General features: G+C 33.6%; 1 long non-coding RNA gene across 1 annotated transcript in view; it reads right to left on the bottom strand.

The window, feature by feature from the left end:
* LOC140432917 (uncharacterized) overlaps positions 1–19,271 on the bottom strand; it is a 121,332-nt gene extending 102,061 nt beyond the window's left edge. The window contains exon 1 of the long non-coding RNA XR_011949842.1: positions 18,643–19,271. This is a non-coding gene — a long non-coding RNA (uncharacterized lncRNA). The remainder of the gene's footprint in view (positions 1–18,642) is intronic.
* Between the last annotated feature and the right edge of the window lie 7,964 nt (positions 19,272–27,235).

Genomic DNA, 27,235 nt, shown 5'->3' with positions numbered 1-27,235 from the left:
GGCAATTCCAATAAATGTAATAACTCAATAGGATTGTTGAGAACTTAGTTATATCATCGTGGTTTATAACTATGTCAACTAGTTTGAGTGAAAACAATTTTTATGAAAGAAAATTCTGAATGGTCGCATTCAGATTATCGAAATCTGTATTTTTTTGTCGCCAGTATTACTCCTTCTCTCAGCCAATTACGGCTATTAAACTGTTGCGCTATGCTCGGAAAAATATGCTGAATAAAGTCTTCTTTCGAGTTTGTGAAGTAAAAGAAATCTATGGGTGTGATCAATCCTTTCGAGCTGTCAATAGCGAGTTAACCATTTCCAATGTCTAACAACTGCTTCGAAAACACAATTGCAAATTGATCATGTTGCAAAAACACAAGCACGTTAGTTGTTAGTAGTAAACTTCTTACTAATGTTTGTATTTTGAGAACGATTTCCGAAGTGGAAATTGAAACGTCAATAAACGTACTTTAACCTTTAATTGTGGCTTATTCCCATTTAAATAGTAATTAATATATTTAAAATTAAATAAGACAAACATGTCAAATTCAGACCAAATATTAATATTAAAATGTAAATAAATATCATTTGATAGTAAGTTTAATTATTATATAAACTAAATATAATAACTATTTTATTTACAGGAAATTATTTTAAAACGAGAATTATTATAAAAATGGAAAGAGACGGTTCAATGTTATTTTTAATCGGAAGACATTTATGACTTTTATTAAATTTTGACAATCAAATCTTTTAGTGACAGATATTCTTTTAATTTTTTACTTCTCATTTTGTCTATATCTTGTTAGTTAGTTTTCATGTAGTTTTAATTTAAACCTGCTTAAAGTAAATATATAACGACTAGAAACGAATTAATTAAGAGCAGTGAATCCATGTCAAGAACCGCTATTTTATGTCGCTACCCGTGACGACGCCATCTTGTAGTGATTCAACGTCAGTATAGATTCGGTTCAAAAGTCACTTCGTGTCGTGGTGCGATATTTTTATACATAAAGATAATGTCTTCTTATTTATAATAAGGTTTGGCTTCTTGCCTATTTGTAGTCGATTATCTAATCGTTTTTCATCCATTCTGTTAGTAATTTGCTTCCACTTTGTTCTTCATTTTTTATCTTCTCATTGATTAAGTCACGGTTGTGATTAAAAAGTATTGGTGTCATACTGCAATCTTGTTTTAGCCCTAGGCTTGTTTTTATTGGTTTTGTATCGTTTGCCTACATTCTTATTGTAAAATTTATATTTCTGTACACACTTTTGAAATAAATACCTCACAACTCACGGTGAGACTTCAAGAACAAACAAAGGTTGGATTAATTTACCTTTTTATAAATTTACTCACCCTGTAAGTTAAATAGGAGTAATTTGTTTATAGTGCTTCGGGCGGTATTCTCGAATAATTCCCATATTTATGACAGTCATGGCGGCAGATACTCGAAATACAAAGCACAAGCACACGACGTCTCGTAGGAGTAGTGGCTTTACAAATTGTCATCCTCAGGGTGTCATAAACTTTCCATCTCTTGTATATGAGTCAGATATTAAAGGATAAGAGGTAAATGTTTATCGTTCAAGTAAAAGTTATATAAGAAGGATGCGTCTAGACAAAAAACAATTTTTACTATACCATAATGTCCAAAGGATAAATGAGTGGTGGGAAAATCCATATAAGCTATTTTTATTGATTGTGAGAAAGCCTAAAATGATAAAATTTCTGAAAGTATTGTGGTCGTCATAAAAAATTCATATCAGCTTCATACGAGTTGTTCAGTATGTATGATAAAGTAATTAGTGTTTTAAAAAATAAAAAAGGAAAGCGCAAATATCAAATAAAAGTAGTAATGTTTTAATTCTGAGAAAGCAAAACGATTTCGCCTTCCAGTGGTACTAAAACAAATATGTTACCCTGTCATATGCCTCTAGTTTCCAAGTTCTACGTCCATGAGATTCTATGTGTTCGCTGCCACTTAATTTCTCAATCGTTCCTGTTACATCCTTATGACTGACCTCTTTAGAAACCAAATCTCGGCTGAATATGACCATCATAATTCTTAATAATAATAGGGGTAATATTTTTTTCACCAACCTTTAGCTTGTAGATATTATGTAGTTCTGTATGCCTATGATCCATATGTGGGAACTGGAGTTTTTTGAAACTGATGTTTTTTAGCAAAATACTTTCATAGATGTTTATTTCGTCTGATGGTTATTATTGGGGTTAACTTATATCCCTATTTGCATGAACTCTTTGACCACTTCCAAAAAAGTTCCCTGGAGAAATAAAACAAATGGTCCACTTAAGAGGAATGTATTACACCACTTTTTTTACAACATACATACAAACGACTTACCGCCCTAGAGTGAGAAGCTTTATCTACACTGATGATACGGCATTATTCTGGTCTCTAAGGCATATCCTATGGTGGGAATTGCTTTACCCAACATCAGAAGAACAGAGGTTTCTGAATTCTTTATGTGAAAAGAAGAAACCAGAAAGTGCCCCTCATTACTCTATATTTGACCAAACGAAGCATTCAACGAGATTGGAATCTTGTAAAAATCTCACGAGTTCCACAACTTTAAATAAAACCATTCCTTAAAAGCGTCATCTTCAGCTTTGAAGGAAAACTTTTTCACGAGAAAGAAAATTACATTATACAGTATAGAGTTATATCCCTAGATGGGCTCAGAACTATCATGTCACGATGCAAGTCAAACATAAAGCGGTGGGAGCATTCATACGTTTTTACATGCTTGAGAAGAATGCAGTTTCCGTGACTTAGTGGAAGCCAAAAATGACTTTTTCAGAGGTGAAGAATCAGCTGGATGCGATTTGAAGAAAGGATCCAGATATGGACACTAAGTAAGTGAATGTTTGTGAATGCTTGTGCTTGTGTAAAAGTGACTCTTTTTTTGCCGCATATAATGGTCAATTAAAAAAAGGACAACCATTTTTTAGGTAATATTTTCCAGAAAAGTTGTTTTTGCGAAATTATATATTTTCATATTTTATGATTTGTAACTCTTTAAATAAAGAACAAAAATTTTTTTGTGAAAGTCATCTTTTCAACACCGGCCGTGCATGAAGGTTTGATTTTAGTATCTTTATCATGCTTTGGAGGGCACCTAAAGTTGTCGGTCTTGGCTACTTAAGTAGTCGTTGTCATTTTAGAGGCACTTCCTAAAAGCACTAGACTTTAACCAGAAGGTTACACAAACTTACAAGTATCTTCATCACATTTGATTATTGGTGAGACGAAAAGTTTGAGGAAAAAAACAGTGGCTGATGTGTCAAGGATATAGGTCGAGGTTTCTGTTTATTTTCGTTTTTATAAGGTAACAATGTTTGCTATTGAATTGAAATCCAAAAGGAATTCATGGAAAGAGTTTTAAGAGGATATGACAGATATCCTGGCATGCTCTAGAATTCATAAAGTCCTGAAAAAGGACAAAATTACGGAGACCAAAGAGAAAGTCTTAGAGAACTCATAAACACGCACTTTAATTCAATTCTCGTTAACAATTCTGGATGATGCAGATAAGCGAACATAGACCAAAGGTTGACTAAGCTAAGTTTTGTAGATTGGGAAATAGCCACAGCAATCGCAAGACCAAGCAGAATTTGATTTGCACTAATCAAAACAGATTTCTGATACTTAATCTTCTAATATAGGAACAACATTAAGCAACCAACAAAAACGCACCCTTATATAAACAATAATAATCTTTAAATTAATTAAAACAAACAAATTATTCAGATACAAGTATATTGTGATCTAAAAATATGAATGCTAATAAAAAATAAAGGAAAAATGTAAAAAACAAAGAACTCACTCAAAATTTCATATATAATTTTCTTTTTACCCATCCCTTGATCATAAACTCCGATAATTATAATACAGATAGATATAAAACTTTATTTGTATTGTAAAAGTAGCCAGTTACAGATAAATATTTATATCTATCTTTTTCAATCAGCCTGAGGTCACCAAAAATCATCTTTATTATCGCTCGTTTAAATTGGTCCTTCAAGCCAGATTCTCTATTTATTGGTATGAATTTATGTAATACGTATGGTATTAATGTACATAATCATCAATACCCTAATTAAATACCATTGAACAATCATTAAGTAATGACTTGTAAAATCACAATTAATAATTTATTTAGTATCCGCCAAAATTTTTTTACATATTTTACGAAAAAACTTTAAAAGATTCAAAATTATCGTCACGAATTTGTTTTTGTTTCGAATTTGTACTTCCTATTACTAAAAATTTCCCCGGAACAACTCGCGTAATACTATTTCTTGTCAAACCATTCAATAAGTTTGTTATTTACTTCAACCATATAACATAAACCAATCTACATATTAATCGCCATAGATTTAGCAACCGTAGCGGCTTCATGTTTACTTTAGATATGAGCAGGTTTAAATGTACAAAGTATACCTTTTTATAGTACAACATTGCGACCAGCGGCCTACCAACGCAGGTTCTTTGCTGGACCAGATTAAATTATAAACTATTATATGAACCTAGTTTAAATTATTGTCGTGATAGTAAGAGAGCTTAACGTTAGTTTCAAAAGTTAACATCGAGGTCAATGACAGGAATTGAATTGAATTTGAATGATTACGCTGGAGGAGTGAAATTTCTTCATGGTTCTATACAAATTTTCTTTGTCTTCCAAATTTATATTCTACTAGAGCTTTTCAATCATTCAAGATTTCAGATCGATATAGCAAAGCCAACAGACTTTAATACTGTTAGCCGCATCTTCAGCGAGGGACTTCTATTCAGCACATGATACATAAAGCCCCAGAATCTTTAATTTCCTTAAAAGTACTTAATATTCTACCACTAGAATATCTTTTGTTTTTACCCGTTCGTTGTTTTTTTTCAGTTCCTTATGCAAATTAAAGATGTCACGCTGTTGCTATAACTTCTCAATTTCTAGAAAGTACTCTTGCAGCGATAAGTATTTTGTTGTTTTAATTGTTGTTCAAATTTTATTATGTATTTTAATGTATTTTCCTTGTGTTGAATATATGCGTTATTTTCTCACGTCTACAAGTTTTAAGATGTCTTGTACTGTTTATTTCTTTGTGCAACTTGCTATTAGTTTTTGAGAGATCGTGTGGCATTGTAAGGAATTTTTGAGTTTCACAGACTCTTCATAGTCTAACACTAATTGTAGAGTAAAAATAGGTTATAGTCTGATGAAATATCGGTATTTTGGTAGGTGTTAACTGATAGACCGGCAGGTATTGTTAATTTTATTGGCAATTACATAACTCGGACATTAATTTATGACTTATTACACCTTATACTTATATAAGAACAGAAATAATAAAAATAAAAAATGGAGTAAGATAAGGAGATGCGCTCTCAACGGTACTGTTTATTCTATCACTAGACAAGATAATAAAAAAACTGTTAAACGCAGGAACTGTAAACAAAAATGCAGTACAAATAAAAGGATATGCGGACGATCTAACCATGGTAGCCACAGATAAAAAAGCATTAAAGAAAACCTTTAAAAAAATAAAAAACGAAGCCAAACTAAGAGAAGTGGAAATAAATGAAAATAAAACAAAATACATAAACGTAAGCAAGAAACACAAGACACAAATGACAGAACTGACAATAGATAAACACAGTTTCGAAGAGGTTGAAACATTCAAATATTTGGGAGCACTAGTCAATAAAAAAAAATTAAAGTGTAGATATAAAAAAAAAGAAAAGAGAAAGATAAGAAGATAAGCCGAAACAAAAAATAAATATCTACAAAACGACCATAAGACCAATAGCAGTATATGCTACAGAGACATATACATCAACAGCAAGAGAAGAAGAGCAATTGAAAGTTTTTCAGAAGAAGATTATCAGAAAAATATGGGACCAAAGAGGGAAAACGAAGAGGATGCATTACAATAGATGAATCACGAAATACAATAATAAGTGGGTCAAGAGAACATAGAGCAATAAAAGCACAAAAAATTAGATGGTATGGACACATATTGAGAAGAGAGAAGACCAATCCGTTAAGAGTTATAACGGAATCGATACCACCAAGTAAAAGAACCAGGGGCAGACCTAAACTGAGATGGAGACAACAAGTAGAAGAAGACTTGGGAGTAAGAAAATTAGAAATATAGTAGGGACAATCGAAGAGAAAGAAGATTGGAGAAAAGTAGTGGAAACAGCGAAGTCACACCAGAAACTGTACAACCAAACCCACAATAAGATGATCCTCCACACAAAAAGAATCTTTAAGTGAAAACAGCTTCAGCTTCTTTGGGAGCGTATAGCTTGTATATATATAATTGTATAAGTTTTACCACTTTCAGAGGTTTTGGAACCAGTATCTTCCAGGCAAGAACTTCTTCTTTTGGCGATCTTGCTCTAGATTATCCCCAGTTGTATCCGGAGTTTTAACAAAAGTTTTAATCCATGATGGTGATTACCACCATCAAGCCATGTATATTCACTGCTGGACGTAAAAATGTCTTTTTCATGTTTCCGGATTTTGAGCAGGTTGCATCCAGTTTCCATTATTGCGTTTTTAATCGTCAAAGCAACTTTTTGGTAGACTGTATCTCTTCCAAAAAGGATTCTGCATTGATCACCACTCAACGTTCTGGTTTGTTTATACGACAATCTTGCAAGGTGTTCAGTTCCGCTTTAGAGTCTTTAAAAAATAAAGTTCGTGTAACTTCCTGGCTCAGGTCTAGTGTTATGGTTGTCATGGCGCCCAAGCAAGTTTTACATGACTTAATTACCACTTACGTAATCAGGACCTACGGCTTTATGTGCCATCCGAGCTCGGTGGTGGCTCAGTTAACTTAGAAATTTAAAAACTCTGGTGTCGGGAATTGCACCTTTCGGCCTGAAGCTATGGACAACACATTCGTGGTTTTAGAGCCATAGTTTTTGTATTTGCCTGCTATTTGTTGTATGGAGATTTTTTTATTGAGGATTTGACATCTTAAGTAATCACATGATCCTAATGATTTTTGGGTAACACGTATTTCGTTTACTAATTGTTTATTTGTCTGACAAAGGAAGACAAAGTTCAAACCATATTTGACACATTATCTTTGACTATCGACAGATCTTGTTTAGTATCTCCTAGAAGATCTTCTAATGACGATATTTAATTTTTATTTTCACATTTTTACATTGATATTTCATGTAGTGATCGTTTGACTGTGATTTTTCTTTTAGTACTTCTTTTAAAATTAGCGATTTATAAACTCTACAAATTATGTTTGATGTGAGATGTGAAATTATGTTACATGTGACAAGAACAGATCATACAAGGTGGATAGCAAAGATTTCGGATTAGAGCCCAATACGAAGTAGGAAAAGAGGTAGACCCCGAAGATCATGGAAGGATGAAGTGGACGAGGTCATGGAACGACGAGACCTTAGAGATGGAGAATGGCAGAACAGAAAGGACTGGAGACGTTGGCTGAAAGAAGGAAGGCGGCGACAGCTGTAAAAATCCTTATATAGATATATAGATAGACAAATTATGTTTATAAATTGACTAGCTATATTTAAACAACTTGCTTTATATTTGACTAATATGCTTTATTTTTATACCGGATGTTGGATAAACGAGACACTAAATCCGGATGAAGAAATAAAACTAGTATAGAAATTGCAAGAGGAGCATTTATGAAACTTAAATCTATTCTGAGCAATTCTCAGCTGAACTTACAGCTAAGAATTAAGTTCCTAAAATGTTATGTGTATTCTGTATTACTGTATGGATGTGAAACCTGGATTATGAAGGTTAACATGATGAACAAATTAGAAGCCTTCGATATGTGGTTATATCGTAGAATGCTCAGAATATCATGGGTTAAACACAAATTCAACACACATTTCAAACAGAGAAGCCGTGAACAGAGTAGGTCAAGGTGAAGGCTACTTAATAAAGATGATAAAAAAGAGAAAACTCGAATATCTGAGGCATATAATGAGAGGAAGCAGATACAGGATAATGCAGCTGACACTAAACGGAAAGATCGACGGAAGAAGCGGAATTGGTAGGAAGAAATACTCATGGCTCCGAAACCTTCGTCAATGGACTGGCTTATCAGCAGATGAAGTATTAAATGTCGCGCAAGATCGAGAACGATATCGGCAAATCGTCATGGAAGCTACCCACGCCTAAAACTTGGGCACGGTAGTCAAAGAAGAAGAAGAATATGCTTTGTTGATAGCAATTTTTTGATAAAATAGACACAAGAATTATAAATTTAATAAGAACTACATTAGTATTAGGATTTCTGTGAATTTTTTGTATCCTGTATATGTTAACAAAAATAATCAGTAACATGTAAAGTAAAGATAGACTTTGACTTTCACTATAAGATTTTACTTTTTTTTTGCAAAAGAAGCTGTAGCAAATTTTGGCTCTCATACTATAACCGCTGTTAGAAATTAGACAGAGAGAGACGTACTATTTGTTTTCTTTTTGTGTTTTATGCAAATCATGTAAGAATATAAAGATATAGTTTACTTATGTAACAATCCTACACAGCTCTTTGTTGATACTGCGAGATGAATGACTATTCATTAGGTTACGTTACAGGGTGTGCCTCTGCTGAAGTCTCAAGAGGAGGCATCGGATGCCTAGTATATCATTTGTGGAGATATGACGATCTTCCGCTTTATATTAATTCGTTTTAACGTGAGTGAGACACGCCAACATATTCAGGTGAATAAACTTATTTGCAAAGGCATTATAATATGGCTCTTATTGTATTACAGTGTACAAGGGGCTGTTCAGGTACTAATATATTACTTATTGTATGATATACGGTAATTTGAAGCGATGAGGGTAAAAATATTTTAACCCTTATCTGGGCAACACCTTTTACTTACGTAACCGGGCAACCAGGTTCGTTGGGCACAACTGTTTTTGAATGTACTATTCCTATTTACCCATATATTTCTAACATTCTTTTTTGATTTTTTATTAAAGTTAAATTTAAATTGTCTAGATTAAAAAAAAGGTACTACTATAGCATGCGGTCTACCTCGAGGGTACGATCTACCTGAAGGAATTGCACAAAATGATGAAATGCAAGAAAACTTTTGGAGAAAAAATATTTATTAACAAGTAATAAACATTTGGAGCCAAATAAAGACTTAACTTATAAATAAATAAAAACTTTTGTAAATCTACCAGGCCATTTTATTTCAAAAGAGGGGTCGATGTTTACGCATACCCTGTTGTCTCTCAGGTGCCCTGCAGTTAGTAGTAGTTCAATAAAGGCTTATAGCTCTGTAGAGTCGCAATATTTACAGTTCTCAGTTTCCAGGACTTTTTCGGCTTCTTTATTTGTATACTTCACTATTTCGTTCCTTAAAAGAGAAATCCAGAAAATTAAAAATGAATCTATTAAATCTTATCTAGAAGAGTTAACAAACGACAGCAGCACAGAGTATTCGCTTTGGAAAGCTACAAAAAGAATTAAAAGGCCAATATTACATTCTCCTCCAATAAAACTGGAAGACGGTAGTTGGGCCAGAAATAATCAGCAGAAGGCAGAGAGATTTGCCACTCATCTAGAGAACACATTTAAGTTGCAAGATGACCAAGACGATGACCAGGATTGGCCTGAACCAAAGCAAATAGATGAGAATATCAAGCCATCTTCCCCAAAAGAAGTAGCTGAGTTAATTAAAGAACAAATCAACCCAAATAAAGCACCAGGTTATGACCTCATTACCGGAAGACTGCTAAAAAATCTACCAAGAAAAGCTATCGTAAAATTAACAAATTGAATAAATGCTGCCTTTAGACTACAATATGTTCCAGATTTATGGAAGATAGCTGAGGTGATCATGATACCAAAGCCTGGGAAACCCCCCAATGAGGTGACATCATATAGACCAATATCACTCCTACCTGTGATGTCCGAGGTGTTTGAAAAACTCCTCCTGCGAAGAATCCTACCAATAATTGAAGAAATGAAAATAATTCCAGATCATCAATTTGGATTTAGAAATAAGCATTCGACAATTGACCAGGTGCATAGAATAACTGCTATAATTGAAAGATCATTAGAGAAAAGAAAAGTCTGTTCTGCAACCTTCCTAGATGTGGCACAGGCGTTTGATAAAGTCTGGCATAAGGGTTTGATACATAAACTTAAATCATTCATGCCTAAACAATATTCAAATATATTACAATCATATCTAGCGAACAGATATTTTAGAGTTAAACAAGAAGATGCATACACTGATCTCAAGGATATTGAAGCAGGTGTTCCACAAGGGAGTGTATTGGGTCCAGTCCTATATCTAATATACACGTGTGATATACCTGAACTAGAAGACGACACCATAGCTACCTTCGCAGATGACACTGCTGTCTTAGCGGTAAGTGACTCCGTCGAAGAAGCTACAGAAAAACTACAAAATTCAATAAATAAAATCCATGAATGGACCAAAAAATGGAAAATTAAACTGAATGAGAATAAATCAGTCCATATAAATTTTACCAATAAGAGAATTAATAATATTCCTATTAGAATAAATGATGTCCACGTGCCTATTGCAACATCAGCAAAGTACTTGGGGATCACTCTTGATGCGAAACTTCGCTGGAAAGCTCACGTGAAGAAGAAAAGAGAAGAACTAGGCATCCGCTACAAGAAAATGTATTGGTTAATGGGAAGACATTCCTCTCTATCCATAAATAATAAACTCCTAATCTATAAACAAATACTGAGACCAGTATGGACCTATGGCTGCCAACTCTGGGGCTGTGCCAAGCCTAGTAACATCAAAGTAATCCAGATATTCCAGAATAAAGTACTGAGGAACATCGTAGATGCGCCTTGGTACGTTAGGAACAACGACCTTCACCGGGACCTCAAGATGGAAGACGCCAATCAGATAATCAAGAAATTTGCAGGGAGCCATGAACAACGACTCCATCATCATGTAAACGTCGAGGCTATCCAGCTCCTCGACAATACGAACCTAGAAAGAAGGCTCAAAAGAACAAAGCCTTTTGAACTGGTATAATGAGTGAGTGAAAAGCAGAGTAAAGTGTTGTGCGAGTATGCATGCTAAATTTAATGCTAGTTATTAGAAATAATAGGAAAGATACTAGTGAGTAGACACCTAATTTTAAGATTTCATTAGTAATTTAGAAACAAATTGATAATTGGTCTTACTGACCAGATTTTAATGTAAGTACACTTCTGTGTCTTTAGTAAAAAAAAAAAAACTATTTCGTTCACAATTTTTTTGTTCAAAAACAAACAAAAGGAATTAACAGAATTCCATCCTTAGTTTCAAAAATTACACACTCTTAAATCTGGGAACTTGTAGCTATACATTCTTCTTCATTATCACTCAATATTACTTGCTGATCATCCTCTTCACTTGCTTCCGAAAGATGATCTTCAATTTCGGAGTCACTTTCACTGCCACCTACTTCAGAAGATTCTTCATCATCGGAATCCCATAAATTATTAGCACTATCTTGCCGTTCTGCAGCTGATAATGGTTTTCGGGACATTTTATTCGCACTATCTACTTTCACTGTAATTCAATATAATTTTAGGAGTTTAGTTGTCGACACTAATAGCTATATTAAACGACTGATAGCAGATGCATTATTTATTTCAAGATATGTATAGGTACATACCTAACAATATTATTGCATTCCAACAATGAATATCAGTTTTTAAAATTCATTTAGAATAGATATAACACCTATTGTAAACATAAAGCTGAATCTACCTAATTTATTCAAACGAACAAATTCTTCGCAATATCGAAACCAGGAAAATATTCTGCATTACCTGAGAGCTCTAGGCCAATCGCTGTTTTAAGAGTCTGATAGTGTGGAATATTCATCATCCTACTTTTTAATTTGCAAATCCAAATGTCCCTACAAAGCAAGCTGGATTTAAGCCAGGAAAAAGCAGATGCGATCAAGTTCCCTAACAACATTTATTGGGAATGGATTCCAAAAAAAAACTTACAACAGTAGCTTTTACATACCTTACCTACGCCTATGACACGACATGGAAAGCGTTTTTTATTTAAGATATTCCAGATGGTTCTTGTCGATTATTAAATATCCTGATTAACCAAATGCTAAATGACAGACTTTTCTCTGTCATTTAGACCGTCTGCAGAACGAGTCAGTTCTCTCTCCTCTTCTATTCAACGCAAATTATACTGATGATAGGTCCTAGAGGGTCCAAAAAAAGACGTAGATAATACTGAACCTACCATTGAAGCAGATCTGAATAACTGTAAACAAATACTTTAAGAAACGGTGCTGAAAACTGACCCTTATCAAAGAACGTAATTACGACTTTCCATGTTAATAATCGCGAGTCAAACTGAATTTCTAAGATCAAGGCTACTCTACTTGCTACCAAATAGAGTTTGGACAGCTGGAATAACTTTAGCAGTAACATTTTCCCTGTGCCTTTATTGTTTTCTATTTTAGTAAAGAAATAATTTTTGTGTTATAACAAAATACCAGAAGAATTAAGTGTTCGCGAAAAAATATTAATAATTTGGAACATTACAAACCATTTTTTAATCATAGGTCTTACTAATATATGAGCTTATTCACCAAATTCGTTGGTTCATAATTTGTTTCATTTGTTTGTTTGCAAAATTTGAAATTCCAAACCGATTATTTTTTTATAAATATTCATTACCTTATTCATATTTTATTTTTTTTTCTAGGTGATGGAATGGTTATGGTATTTTATGGCGATTTGGTACACTGGTGATGGTATTTTATTGTCCCCCAGGTCCCGCCTCTACGTTGCATACCACGAATATTGAGAACACGTGTGATGTGACGTAGTGGTATGTCTAGGGGGGTTGCTTGTGCATCGTACCTTTTAGTTTTAGTTCTGCATGCAAGACTAATGTGAAATAGTTATATTTAGCAATTATTAATCGTTCGGTTTGGGACTTTGGAATAATCCAGCTATATATGTTCCGTTTGAAAATTATTGATAGCGAAATTTTTGTGACATAACTGATAATCTCCAATCGTAAACCTAATAATGGAACTATGGTGTTAAATGTACATGATGCACAAAATTTTCACACTCATTTGTGACATACAAGGAAGGAATGAAAAATGCTTAAGGTCCATACATAAAAAAGGAAAACAAAAAAAGATCCCAATAATAATTATAGGGATATATGTCACACCTTCTGTGGGTAGGTTGTATGGGAGAACCATTAAAGAAAGTATGGAGGACCAGCTGCGAACTTCAGAACAGAGTAGCTTCCGCTCCGGACGCTCATGTACTAATAATATATTTTCTATAAAACAGTGAAATTTGTGAATTTCGGAAAGGTCTATGATAGTGTTCCAGTCAACGGATCAAACACTAAAAAACTGAAAAAAAAAATGAGGACCCGAGATGAACATTTTTGCGGTCCAGTCAATATATCCGACGCAAAGTAAAAATAATTTAAATAATAGTTTTAATAATCGTTTTAAATTGTATGCGCTAAAATGTAAAATTCTAATTGGCTGAAATGGAGTTCGTTTCACACTAAGCCATCAACTGGAATACATTATCTTACAGGTGGTTATAATCATTGCTTAATGATAGAACGTTCAGTCGTTTGTCCGGTCAGAAGCCTCTTCCGGCAGGACAGTTGTACATTTCTGCCACAAGAGGTTATGTCCTGCCACAAGAACTCAACGATTTTTATATGATCTGTCCTTCTAGCAGGATTTACAAGATTCCAGCAGTACAAAGACATTTATAAGTTCCGTGCAAATCTGTTTTAAGCTAACCTGAAGTTTTTAAAGAGCATAAACATTTGCTATATCATGTAAAATCTATCTAAAAAATAAAAGGTAAAAAATAGTTAAAAAACTATACGGAAATAAAATGAAAATTTAAACAAACGTAAAACTTATTGAGTAGTCAAAATATTGCGGATAGTATGGACTGAACTTCTTTTATAATGAAAACTTAACGCTTTCATTTATGTAAAATATGAGTGCCAGATTAAGTATTTTTCACTAAAGTATTTATAGACTAAGAAAGAATTAGTTTCTATAATACCAAGCAAAGAGTCATAAAATTTCCCAATAATATAATACTAAGCAAGAAGACATATGTTATCTACCTTCGTTAATTTCAAGACGCAGCATGATATGGAACTGAGCTTCAGTAAGATACATTCACAACCTACACCTTTAAGCTTTCTTCTTATCTTAATAACAGCTGGCATTCTATCAGGATTATAATTACCTCTTTCATACGAAAAAAACATTGATTCGTCTACACATATTTGTGAATATATCATTTCATTTTATATGAAGCATGTCCACAAAGATTTGATAGGATTCCAATTGTCTTCATTTTCAATATTTTCTACGGAAAATGCTAAAGCTTGCAAAATTTCTTCAAACATACGGTAACTTATGTCAAATCTTTTGAAAAAGGCTAGAGCAGGGAATAATTCCTCATTTTTCAAAGGATAGTATTCTCTTCTGCTACGTAGTATATTAGTACTCATAGCGTAAATCATTCCGATCATTGTTAGTGTTAGATCATTTAGATCAATTATCTAAAATGGACTTTCTAATGTAATGGAGTACTGCAGAATTTAATTTCAGTTGAAAAACAGCAGTACTCCATCAGTTATTGCTATTTTTTTATCAAATATCGTGGTTTTGGCAAAAACACGGCCACGGATCTTTAAATTAATGCTAGATGGGTGCTAGAAAGTCGAGACTTGCGCACTAGATAGACAAAATTTCTTGATGAATCGAATGGTATCAATTCTGTCCTTTTTATATATAGCATCATTTATATATTATATAAATACAAAGCGTCCTGCCAGAAGGACACAATAAGACATTTTGTACTGCCGGAAGGCCTTTCGGAACGTTCTATCATTAAGTTATATTACGACTATTTATTCGTGCAGTTATTCTCTGATTGAAGTTAATATTCAAGATAAAACAATGTTATACATTTCAATTAAAATCTTTTATTTTCTGTCAACAATTGCTTATTTATTTCAGCCCTTAATCCCTTAATTTGTAATCTCACATTATTCTTAACTTATTGTTAACTTAATATTAAAAGTATTGCAAGAAAACGAAAAGGCGCTACATGTTACATTCTGTCCGGGTTGATAGCTAAACACTCGAAGCCTTTTACGGAAAGTAATTTCATCAAGAAACTCTATCTAATTAAAGCTGCAGAAATTATTTGTTCTGAAAGTTCGGTTTTCCAAATAATTTCTTTGTCTCGAAATAAAGGTGCGAAAAAAATTGCGTGAATAGCAAACTTGCTACTAATTTAAGCGATCAGATCAAAGCAAAATCATATAGTTTCTAACGTTTTTTTACCGCCTGTGATGAGAGTGTGGACATTGGTGGCATAGCTGAATGAGCTGCGTTTTTTCGTGTTTGGGACAAGGATTTAACCATTTTTGAGGAATTACTGGAGCTAATACCAATGTACGGTACTACTACAGGAAATAATATATTTAATAGTGTTTTTGAACTTCTGCAAAAATACAATCTGCTCCTGTCAAAATTAAATTCTGTAACTACAGATGGCGCTCCTTCCATAACGGCTTCGTAGCAATATTACAACAAAAACTTAGTGAAATTCATGGTTCACAAATGCATCATACGCAATGCAGTATACATCAAGAAGTACTATGCCTAAAGGTGATCAAAATGGAGAATGTTTTGTCATATAAAAAAGTGAAAACAGTAATGTGGAAATGGCAGTGATTGAGATTCAAAGAGAGAAATGTACGAATTAGATAACTATGAATGTAAAGGAGACATTAAATGACGAAATAGAAAAACGAAAATTACTTTGGTGTGAATATATGTAAGGGACGGGCGAGACAAGAATACCGCTAAGAATCGAAACCAAATAAAAGAAGGAAAGAGGACACCCTATATTGTAGTGGAACGGAAAAATAAAAACAAAATGGAAAAAGAGACCTCAGTGAAGAAGATACACACGACAAGAAAAAATTGGGACGAAAATATCTTAAACGGCAAACAGAATTATGCTATGTAAAGCCACGGTTAAGTAAAGTAAGTATATACATATAAAACGTATTGTCGACAATTGATTTACAAAATATATCACAAATACACACAACGCAAAAAAGGATATTTTAATAATTTGACAATACCAATGACAGAAATTTTAATTGTTATGTACTATAATTGTTGATACAGACCATGGACGTATAAATTCTATGTTTATACGTCCATGATACAGACACTCACTTCTTTTAAAAAAAAATTGTAAAACTGATAGCAATACGTGTTTTAGAATGTTTTTTATAAGGGACAAAAAAATCGACATTTTTATGTTTTGTTTGTTTTTAATTTTAGTCACTTTATACCATTCTTGCTTAATAGGTGAGTTAAAGATATTGTCTTTTTACCATGCAACGACAACATTTAACGTTGGATGCGATGAATAGAGCCGTGAGACTCCTTCAAGCTGGTATGCGACAAACTCAAGTTGCTGACCAGCTGGGTGTCTCCCAAAGCGTCGTAAGTCGTTTGTCGCGTCGGTTTAGAGACACTGGGAGTCCAGCCGAGCAACATCCAGAAAGTGGTCGCTCTACAACCGTCGCTCAAGACCGATATTTAATTTTAAATGCCAGAAGGCAACCAAAAATTACAGCAACCGAAATGGTTAATGAATTACAGCTTGCACATAATGTAACAATTAGCAGCAGTACAGTGAGGAATCGTCTCCATGAAGCCAATCTTCGTAGTCGGCGATCACTGAGATGTCTACCTTAATCTAGAGGAAATCGCGCTGCAAAATTAACCTGATTTCAAGAGTTTCAGAATTGGACTGACAATGACTGGGCCACAGTTTTGTTTAGTGACGACTATAGATATGGATTTCATCCAGATTATCGTCGGAGAAGAGTTTGGAGAAGACTCGGAAATGGAGAACGATCACGACATCTTCAAGAACTGTATACATACAGAGGAGGTACATTGATAGTATGGGGCGGAATCATGGTTGACGATAGACCTGACCTCATTTTCTCACGTGGCTTTCTCACAAGTCAGCAATATTTGGACACTATTCTTGAACCTGTTGTGCGCCCGTTTGCTGCTGCTGTTGGAGAAAATTTTTACTTTATGCATGATAACGCTCGGCCACATGTTGCGCATATTGTAACAAACTGGTTAGATAACGAGGGTATTGATGTATTGCTGTGGCCAGCACAATCACCGGACTTGAATCCCATTAAGCATGTATGGGACATGCTTCAACGAAGAATTACTCCACATATGGGCAATATCTACAATGAATTTCAATTAAAAGAGCTTCTGATAGAACAATGGACACAACTACCTCAAGCAGACATTAACAATGTGATTCAAAGCATGAACAGTAGATGTAGAGCTGTGATAAACCAACGTGGTGGCCATACTTTATTTTAAGTTTATATTTCGTATTTTTAACACTTTATGATGGTATGTGAAAGATGGGTGATTTGCAATATATTGTTTTTTGCTCCAATTTTCTGTTTTTTGCAATTTATGGTTTTTGACATATTAAACAACAATTTAAATTACAAACTTTGTATTTCTTTTTTTTCAGTTGATTACAGATAAACAAAATACGTCTATTTATAAAAATATCCCTAGACTTTTGCGTTGTGTGTAGTTTCACCAATTGAGTTATATAACCGACCTCTTTTTGTAAACAATGTATAAAATTTATTTCGGCATAGACCAAAAAAAAAACAATTTGTTTCTTCATAAATAGATAAGTAACTCCAATTACCTACCTATTACTTCCTCTTACAAATTTGGGTGCATAGGTGATTGATCAATTTACACGAAAACCCGAGGCTATATCCATCAAATATTTGGAAGTAACTGCTGATAGACATCTAAGGTGTGAAATACTAATAACATAATTGATTGATTAGTACCGAAACGCGAAGGCGGCAATTTGGTTTACTTAATTGCTTATATGTAAAATCTTCTAGACGCGGAAGACGTCATAAAATATAATTAATTGATAGAAAAATGTCAAATTAACTTTAGTGATAGAAGGAATAAAAATTGGAAATATATTAGATATCGGTAACGGTATTGACGGTTTATCTTCACAGACAAGTTAATTTGATGTTTTCATTACTATCAACGGGATTCTATATTGTAGAATTGTGGAAAATGCCGCATTGTTTTTATCCATTTTTTGGTCTTCTTTTATCTTCTCTAGAATTTTCACATCAGTCAAATAGGCTATTAGCGAAACAGTAGTAGAGAACAATAATTTGTATTATATTTATATGTTTAGATAGCGTTTAGAATGTTAATTGAAGTTAAGAAACTTTTTAGGTTAGACCTATTGCACTGTAGACCTAAAATATCATTTAGTTTGTTGGGTATATTGTAAAACATGCGCTTTGGCGTTAATGCTGGTGAATGAATATTAAGTTCTATAAGAGACATTCACTCATAATTGTTTATTTATATAGGTGCTGGTTTAGTTTTAATATGAAAATAAGTTATAGGTAAATTTATCAATTAATATAAATACTATGTGTGTATGCAATCAAATTACGGTACCTGTGATGTTGATGTATACTTCTTCTTCCTCAGTGCACTGGGCGATTCGGGAACAAAATCTTCTCACAATGTCACGTGGTTAGGGTACTATTTACACAAATACTGGAGTGTTTAGCGCGACGATTGATATAGGACTATCTCTAAACTAAGATTGAAATATATGCGTGTCGTCCCGTCGCTTGCTCCCTTAAGAGTAGGGGGGGCTGTACAGGTCCGTATTAATTTACGATGACAAAACATACACACACGTTAAGTAAAGAATTAAAATATAAAATAAAAATAAAATAATAAAAATTATTAATAAAAACTGAGAATATGTGGAGGGACGTAACATTCCCACCCACCAAAATGCATATTTGCATTTTTAGTCAATATAAGGCAAAGGGCATAGCTTAACCAAAGGTCGCCTAAGTTCACCTTTCGCGGTTTGTACGATAGCTACGCGAGCAATATCATCTTGACCGAAAATTAAAGTTTTAATTCGACCCATTTGCCATTGTAAGGGAGGCTTGGTCTCATTACGTATTAGTACGAGTGTACCTATATTAGGATTACCCTCATTTTTATGCCACTTCGAGCGTTGATGAAGAGTATGTAAATATTCTCTGCTCCATCTTTGCCAAAAGTCTGCATGTAGATGTACAATATGGATTTCCGAAATAAGTAATTTAATAAAATTACCTTTGGAAGGTAAAAGAAGAGGAAAGCGCTTGTCATACGCTAATTCTGACTGGCTAAGTCTTCCGCCCACTCTTAGGAGATCATGTGAATCAAAAAAGGGATTTAATTTTTTCAAATATTTGAATTTTATAGAATTACCCTTAACCTGTTCTATTTCCTCCTTCAAATATCTTTGTTGCACAAATCTAATTAGTTGATTAGTGGCGTTACTTTGTTCCTGAATAGAAAGCCTTCCAACTGTTCGTTGATTGACTGATTTCAGGTTACCAACAAATCTAAGAACATAGGAAAAGATACGTTTTAATTTTGAAAAGGAAGAAAATCGATTACAGAGATTATCGACAAATTCATCAGATGGAAAAGACAAAAGACAACTTTTCTGTTTCAATTCTAAGTTATGTTCAATAGAATCGGTCAAAGAGAATGACCAGTTATCTTCAGTAGTGCGAAGAAACTCCGGACCCACCCACCAAGCAGGAGTATTTAAGAAATCCTCAGGGAAAAGTCCACGGGATCCGTGATCCGCACTATTTAATGAAGAAGGAATATATCGCCAGTGTTTTGAAGCTATCCTGTCTTGAATATAAGAAATTCTGTTACTGACGAAGGTTTTCCATTTATATGGCTGTGAATTAATCCAATGAAGAACAACAGTCGAATCTGACCATGCGTAAATTCTACTAAACTGTATAGTGAGAGTCTGCAGTATATAAGATAATAATTTACTAAGAATTACTGCTGCATTGAGCTCGAGACGAGGAATAGTTTGTACCCTGGTAGGAGATACCTTTGTTCGGGCTAAAAGAAAATACGTTTTGATGACTCCTGTATCATAACACACACGAAGGTATGTAACAGCAGAAGATCCACGTAAAGAAGCGTCGCAAAATCCATGAAGCTCACAGGAAATAATTGCATTTAAAGAAATATGACGAGGTATAGTAAACTTAGACAGTATAGGCAGTTCAATTTTAAATTGTTCCCACCTTGAAGTAATTTCCAAAGGTGGAGTTGCATCCCAATCTAAATTAAGTAGCCAAAGACGTTGAATAATAGTCTTCACTATCAAAGTGACAGGATTAAGAATACCGTAAGGATCGAATATGCGAGCTATTTGGGATAAGAGATTTCGCTTTGTACAGGAAGCTTGAAGAGGTAAAATTTTGTAAAAGAAATCATCAGATGATGGATTCCATCCAAGTCCTAATACCTTCAACGAAGATCGATCTAAGTCAAATGAAAAAGACTGTTGCAGAATATGATCCAAAGGAATATTAGCGAGAGAGAATAACTGAGGGGCATTACTTGCCCATTTTCGTAACTCAAATCCACCACGTTTCAATAAAGATATTAATTCTTTTATAGCAAGAACACTATTTTCTAAAGAATCCTTTCCTGTCACCACATCGTCTACGTAAGTATCTTTTAGGAGTATAGATGAGGCTACAGGTAAGTCCGGTTCGTCGAGTGCTAGCTGCTGTAGAGTGCGAATTGCAAGATATGGTGAGCTAGACACACCGAAAGTAACCCGAGTAAGTTCGTATTCAGCAATAGATTCCTGTTCCGAAAAACGCCAAAGTATTCTTTGAAATCTTTGTTGCTCAGGAGCGATAAGAATCTGAGTAAACATGGATTTAATATCTGCAGTAAAGACGTATTTATGAAACCTGAATTTAAGCAATAAATTTACAAAATCATTTTGTAATTTTGGACCTGAATATAACGTATCGTTTAAAGACGGAAAGTTAGGGGCGTGTGCAGAAGCATCAAACACAACGCGCAATGGAGTAGTACTAGACTCCTTGTAAATACAATGGTGTGGTAGATAATAAGCATTATTTATTGCCGTACTTGGCTGAACAAGATTTAAATAATGATTATCTATGAAACCTTTGATAAAGCTTGAATATTGAATCTTAAGTGATTCATTTTTGGCAAATCTGCGCTCTAAAGAACTAAATCTTTGTAAGGCTAAACGTTTTGTGTCGCCAAAAGAAGGTATTTCGTTTTTGAAAGGCAGCTTTACTACAAATCTGCCCTCGGAATTTCTATAAGTGGTATGAGTATACAGCTTCTCACAGAATGAGTCTTCCGGAGAATAAGATTTAACTTCTGGTACTTCCTCAATGGCCCAGAATTGTTTTAATGTCGCATCTAATTGCTCAGAATCATTAGCAGAAAATGACGTGAAAAAGGAATGAATATTTGTTATATTTGTAGGTGGAATATTTCCCATCAAAACATAACCGAAACTTGTTTCAAGAGCTGAAAGCTGATCATTACGGGTTTTAATAATTCCTCCTGTTAAGATGTAAGGAAAGATATTTGCTCCTAATAGAACATCAACTTTACCTGGAATATTTGCCATTTTATCAGCCAACCTTAAATGTTGAAGATACGGCAAGTTGTCTAAAGAAATTGGAACAGTTGGCATGTTTTGACAGATTTGAGGAAGAATTATTGCATCTATCTCGCAATGAAAGTTTATGTCATAAGACGAAGAAATTTTCAATTTTACGCCTGATTTGGCTGGGGTGCACATTCTATCAAGACCTTGTATCGACAAAGCCGCATTGAATTTAGGGAGACTTAATTTTTCTGCACATTCTTTACTAATGAAGTTAGCTTGAGACGCACTGTCTAATAAGGCTCTAACTTCCAAGGCTTTACCAAAACGATCGAGAACATAGATTGTAGCTGTAGCTAGCAAGACATTATTTGTCAAAGTATTTGATAAGGCGGATACAGAAGGCATAGGATCGTTAGATGAACTAGCAACCTCGTTGTGAGAAGAAGAAGAAGAAAAAGAATCATTCGCATTGAGATTATCAAAGTGAAGAGAAGTATGATGTTTTTTATTACAATGTGTACATCTTTTGGATGAAGGGCATTTGATCGTAACATGAGTTTTAGACAAGCAGTTTATACAACATTTATTCTGTTTAGCAAAGTCAAAACGTTTTTGAGGTGATTCAGCAAGAAATTGATTGCATTTAAATAAAGCATGATCTGAACCACAAAATAGACACTTATTTTTGACAGAACTGGTCAAAAATGTAGAAGTTTGACGAGATGAATACCTTACGTTATTAGAAGTATCGGAATTAATAGATTTAACATTTTTGCTGACTTGTCTTTTATATGACTCCAATGAAGTGCAACGCTGCAATGCGAACTTATAAACTTCCTCATAGGAAGGTACATTTTTTGAAGCAAAGTGTAATTCGAAAGCCCTAACTGTTTCTACATCCAATTTGTCCATCAGTAAATTCATTAGAATAAAGTCCCATTGAGAGGGAGAAAAAAGTAATTTTTCTAAAGAGGCTAAGTTTTCATTGAAAATATCTAATAATTTTCTAAGTGAAACAGGATCATCAGTTTTAACCACACTGGCATTTTGAATATTTTTCCATAATGCTCTAGATAAGTCTCGTTTACCTTCATAGCGATCAATTAAGGTGTTGTAAGCAATTATATAATTAGAATCTTGCAGCTTAATGCTTTTAATTAAATTGTAAGGTACTCCCTTAAGTGATTGCAGAAGATAACTAAACTTCTCTATATTAGAAAGATCAGAATTATTATGTACAAGAGCATTATATAAGTCTATAAAAGTGGGGAAATCTGTAATCTCGCCCGCAAATATACTTAAATTTAGTTTAGGAAGATTTACGTTACGTTTTGATTTGATTTGTGGATCAGCGGACACATTTTGAGTTCCACTAGAAGTATTGTTTAATAAAGAATTATGTTTAAAATAAAGAGAAGCTATTTTATTAATACTATTGGCAAATTCAAACCTAATTATTTCTTCCGTATCCAAATTTGCGTCTTCCTCGACAGCAATTAAATTAATTAATTCAGTATGCTGATTATTGAAGCTAGTATTGATAGCTTCATAATCTTTTGCAGCAAAGAGAAACCCTGGAATTAATGAACCATCAACCAACACTTCCTCTGCTAGCTTTTCCATTTGTTTAATCTTACAAATGTCAACGTTTCTCAATGCACGCAAACGAACAATTCTATTTGAACTTCTAGAAGACATTATTGTAGATATAGAAAAAGAAATTTATGTAACACAAAGAACCTTTAAAGAATGATCTCAATAAGTTCAATATGTACTCGTATATGTAATATATGTAATACTTTTAAAGTTATGAAACTCAATAAGTATCAGTAAGAATAAATATTTATTATATATGAGTATGTATAATCGAGCAAACAAAAAAAAACAACACTCCAAGTATTATTTAAACAAAATCAATATATATTTATTTAATTGTAACTAGAAATATACGCATAAAATATTTTTAAAAACCAGTAGTTCAATTAATATTGCGTTTTTTTTAATTTCCTAAGTTATATAAAATAAATATATAATCATATAAACCCCTTGTATTTAAAGAATTCTAAATTGTAGATTGTAACAGAAATTGAACGTTTTTGGAAAGTTTCAACGGCTGTACTTCGATTTAACAATAAGTCAGGTAGAGACCCTCGTTTGGGATTATCGCATCTGTTGCAAGATGTGTACGGCTGTGGAATTTATGTACCGATAGTGGAAATTTTTCAATGATTTTAAACGACCTTTGGTAAGAAACTTTGCCCAAATATTTAAAAATTTATATAATTTGATCACGTTTTTAATTGAATAAATTATTTAAACTAATTTTAATGCGGCTAGAAGGACCAATGAATGAATATTAAGTTCTATAAGAGACATTCACTCATAATTGTTTATTTATATAGGTGCTGGTTTAGTTTTAATATGAAAATAAGTTATAGGTAAATTTATCAATTAATATAAATACTATGTGTGTATGCAATCAAATTACGGTACCTGTGATGTTGATGTATACTTCTTCTTCCTCAGTGCACTGGGCGATTCGGGAACAAAATCTTCTCACAATGTCACGTGGTTAGGGTACTATTTACACAAATACTGGAGTGTTTAGCGCGACGATTGATATAGGACTATCTCTAAACTAAGATTGAAATATATGCGTGTCGTCCCGTCGCTTGCTCCCTTAAGAGTAGGGGGGGCTGTACAGGTCCGTATTAATTTACGATGACAAAACATACACACACGTTAAGTAAAGAATTAAAATATAAAATAAAAATAAAATAATAAAAATTATTAATAAAAACTGAGAATATGTGGAGGGACGTAACAGCTGGACTTTTCTCTTATATTATGTTTGATTGTTAACTTTTCTACACAGTTGTCACATCTTGGTTCTTGTTTGTTGGAGAACCCATGGCTATTAGTTAATCGCGTATGACCCAGTCGGAGTCGCGTTAATATTACCTGGTCTCTCCGACTTGTTGGTAATGTGAGCTAGGGTTTTATGGATTTTTTACTATCGCGTAGCTTGGCCGCTTTGCACTTTCCTTCCCACATATATCGCACTTTACATTTAACCGCCGCTTTCACGTCCGCACTCGTAAATGTTTCAGTACACTCCGCACTATCACTAGTTTCAGTTTCTTTTGCAGTGTTGTCTGCTCTTCATTTCCTTGAATTCCAGTATGTGATGGTATCTAGAAGAATATAATATTTTTCCATTCATTTGAGTTTCAATTCTTGTTTTATCTTGATGACCAAAGGATTAGTTAGTAAGTAGACATATTGGATTCACTGTACGGAACTTAGAGAGTCTGTGAGTATAATATAATTGGTATTGGGGTAACCTGGTGTAGAGCTAATAGTTCAGAAGAGTAAATGGAGTGCTCTGAAGGGAGTTTGTATTTACTTGTCGATGTTGGGGTTATGACTGCAGCACCAGTACCTTCATTTAATTTAGATGCATCTGTGTATATAATATGTGTATAATCTTTGTAGTTGTGAAGCACAGCATTAAAGACAGATTTGAGTAACTGTGGGTTTGTTGAATGTTTGTCGAAAGAGATGAGGCGGGTTGGGCACTGAGGGTTTTTTATTTGTCATGGAGGAATTGAGGACGATTGGGAGTTACAGCATTCTGGGAACGTGTAGTTTAATTGATTTAAGTAGTTTCTTATCCTTACGTAGAAGGGTTTGGCCGTTCTTGGTTTATTTATGAAGAAATTTGGGAACTTTTCTGTAAAACAATTTTGAATAGTAGGGTTTTTTGAGTTAGATCAAGGACGGTTTACCATCTTCACAATAAATACTTTCGATTGGTGTTGTGTGAAAAGCTCCAGATATTATACGCAAAGAGAGATTGGAAAGACTGTTAAGTTTTTTTTAGCAGTGTCTTAGTGGCTGTAGAATACACAGTAGTTTTGTAACTTGTGATTGATTCCAATGCATATATTTGTATTATTTTTGTAAGATGTAGTCAATAGTTCTTTTTAAATAAGTATGTAAAATGGTATTCTATACAAAGGACGTGTAGTAGTGAGAAAAAACCACTTTGTCTATGGCTTAGGAAAAATATTTTTTGCAATATTCAGATAACAATAATTTTGGATCTTTTATCTCTTATGACTATGTGCCCCGTTGGTGTAGCACAAGCTTTCTAAATGCTTTTCAACGAGATTTTTAATGACAATATTAAAGATAGAATTTAGATACTTATCAGAAATGTAATTTTAAATGATTTTTTTCCTTTGTAATTTGTTACAATTTGATAAAGAAATATTAAAAGGCTAAAATTATCAATTTATACAAAATTTAGGTTATGTTAGGTTAGGTGACGAAAAGAATAACCATAAAGTGATAGAACAACATGACGAAAACATAGTCGGCGATAACGGCGAGAGACTGACAGACTTATATATGGAAGACGAACTCTGAATAATAAACAGCTACTATAAACATAAAGAGATCCACATTTACTCAAGGACACAACCACCCAGACAACAAAAATCAATAATTTACCATAATTTAGCCAAGCAATCAAAGTCATCAGTCATTTTTATCATATTGTAAGTGACTATGAGTGAGTAATTTTTGTCACTATAGAAACAGTGAAAGACAATTGATCAAGCTTTTAACAAGATGACCCAGCTCATCGACTAAACAACTTTCACTCTAGTTAACAGTGTTGGTGTGATTATTATCTTCTAAAGTTTTTAGCATAGATTTTTTTGTAATTTTAAATTTGTTATTAATAGCGAATCGTCTCAATTTATGCCCGTTGTCATAAGTGATGCTCTCCAAATTACTTTAGAATAAAAGTTGACTTATCCTAAAGCTTAAGGGGTGTTGACTACTGTCCACACTGTCCCTTTATTTTAATACAATACGATTCATATACGATTTAATCTTCGCTGGTTACACAACTTGCTTCCATCTCACACTTTCCATGATAGTTGGGTAGGTGGGTAGCTCCATTGTTGTTAAATGTAACCATATCTTATCCTTTAAACGCATTTGTGGCGTCTTAAATGCCTTCTTTCTATTGGACCTCCCTATTCCCAGATTAACTTGACATAGCGATTATTAAGTAGCGTGTGGACATTAAACAGGACATCTTAATTTTTTCGACGACATGTTTAGCGTTATATTACAGTAGGACCTCGGCACTTGTTCGGGTCGTGATAGGGTCCATAGCTTTCGAAGATCCTCTTAAGGGTTTTCCTTTCAAAACATCTTTTTTTTCCATTGCTTTTGTTTCTGTCGACATTTAATATCCATACATAAGTAAATGTGAACTTTTTGTGGCACTATTAGCTACCACAGCATTTAAAATAACTACATATTGCCTCCCTTTTTTTTCACCTGCTGAAAACACTGTATTAGCGACAACTGGAACATCTACAAAAACTATGTCGAATGTCTAGAACTTCTAGAAACATTCATCTAGATTTTATTTTCTATTGGTCGGATTGACTCGTACGATCGATCTCTGAATAATATCGATGGGAAATAAAACCGTTCCCGGTTGAACCACTGTCATTCTGTTCTTGACTTCTAAACAAATAT

The sequence above is a fragment of the Diabrotica undecimpunctata genome, chromosome 1 (genome assembly GCF_040954645.1).
Source record: "Diabrotica undecimpunctata isolate CICGRU chromosome 1, icDiaUnde3, whole genome shotgun sequence".
Lineage (NCBI taxonomy): Eukaryota > Metazoa > Arthropoda > Insecta > Coleoptera > Chrysomelidae > Diabrotica > Diabrotica undecimpunctata.
Note: the sequence above shows the minus strand (reverse complement) of the source record. Positions and strands in the feature narration are given on the sequence as shown.